The sequence below is a fragment of the Leiobunum rupestre genome, chromosome 5 (genome assembly GCF_980474605.1).
Source record: "Leiobunum rupestre chromosome 5, qqLeiRupe1.1.hap1, whole genome shotgun sequence".
NCBI lineage: Eukaryota > Metazoa > Arthropoda > Arachnida > Opiliones > Sclerosomatidae > Leiobunum > Leiobunum rupestre.
Window position 1 is genome coordinate 17,280,140 of NC_143388.1, and position 2,103 is coordinate 17,282,242.

Below are 2,103 nucleotides of genomic sequence, written 5' to 3' on the forward strand. Positions count from 1 at the left end.
ACCCCAGGGGTAAGGCACCCAAAGCATTTTTCGATCAGCTTTTTCGTGGCGTGGACACTCCAGTTATTGTTCTTCGGGACTTTAACGCTCACAACTGCCTTGGGGCAGCAATGAAACAGACGCCGCGGGCCGCCGCATTCAAGCTTGGCTGGAGGACAATGACCACATGGTCCTCCTTAATTCTGGTGAAAGCACCCGACGTCCATTGATTGAGTAGAGCAGTGTAAGGAGCTTATAAATACTGTTCGCCGAAAAATGGAGAAAATCGAAACAAATAAGCATTATGAAGTAAATTTAGGACTAGAAGGGTTTGAGCGTTGGTCAACGGAGATAAACAAATTCTCTCTCACAAATATGCAGTTTATAAAATATTTGTTTGTCCAAAACTTTTATTTACGAGGCAAATCAGTTCGTTGATTTCTTAAATTTTAATTCAATCCCTACTATAACTATATTAAAGTTTAAATTTGTTCACAATATTAAAGTTAAATATGTTTTCAATATTATTGTTATAATTTGTTCATAATATTAAAGTTTTAATTTGTTCACAATATTAAAGTTTTAATTTGTTCACAATATTAAAGTTTTAATTTGTTCACAATATTAAAGTTTTAATTTGTTCACAATATTCAAGTTTTAATTTGCTCACAATATTCAAGTTTTAATTTGCTCACAATATTCAAGTTTTAATTTGCTCACAATATTCAAGTTTTAATTTGCTCACAATATTCAAGTTTTAATATATGATCAGAGTTATAAATATTACGGGTGGTCCGTTTGGGAAAGAGGAAGATGCGGTGTTCTCGCCCTTACTAATTTATTAATATAATGGAGTAATATCGGTGTTACGTAACTTGGCGTAACTATAAAAAAACTGCAGTTAGAAAGGTGACCATAACCGAAAGCTAGAGGGCCGTCGAGTAACTTTTGCCCCGGGCCCTAAATTCCGTATTGATTTTCCGTACAGATGGTAGCAGTATTGTCCCGTCGTTCTGTCAAAATATGTATTTTTCAAAAATAATACAATTTCAATGATTTTGCTTAGGAGGGATAGTTACCAATGAAGAATATTGCCAGCGGCCATTGATTATAACGAACATTCAAATAGATCGCAAGCTCGTTCGAAATCTGGCGAACTTCAATACCTATTCGTATATTGATTCATTGACGGAGATGGTGTTTGACGCCAAAAAGAATTAATTACATGGTTACTAAACACTTAATATTATAACCCTTTTTTATATTAAAGTTAGATGCTATGTACACTTTTTTCATTTCAGGGTAAAATTTCTGATCCAAAACTAAAGGATGAGACCGATCCTCGTTATATTTGTAAACATATAAGTTTACAAGAACAAATCCTGTTTAAAAAAGACGTTTTAGCCAAACATAAATCTAAATTTTAATTTGAGGCATGAAGTAGTAAAGTATAATGATCAAAATATTTTACAGGCGCGATGATTGTTTTAACAATATTATTTATAACAAAGATTAGGTATTTACATTTACACTAAACCACTTAAGCCAGCGTCGTAGCCAAGATTGGATTTCGGAGGGGGATGTGCCCCCCTCCCGTATGTATGGCAACATTGTTTTTTATGTCTCGAGTAACGGCTCTGCTACACGAATTCCTACATTTACACGGGATTAATTCTCCATCTAATATTTTGACCATATACAAAGGCATATTTTCCATTTTATCCATGGTTATAGACTCGCCAACCAATATCAAAACGTGGGACAGATCTGATAATATTTCTAGAAAACCCTTCACGCGACTGCTATGGGTTTTACCAAAGACTATATATACGCTTCGCTTACTAGGAAAAGCCTGTTAACACCTCTGTAGCACTGTAAAAGCTGGGGTAATATTTGGACCCGCGGCTAGAGGCGCCACTAGTAACACAGCTCAAGCTAGGGGAAAATTTTGACCAGCGTCGAGATGGAGCCACAATCGGTATGCAAGTTGAGCCATAGAACACGCCTGTCTAGTAAGCGAAGCGTATATATAGTCTTTGGAATGAACTCAAGTGGAAACATTTGGAATTTCCCAATCCCAGGCAATTCCCTTTTTACAGGCCCTCCGTAGTGAAAGCTAGGAGC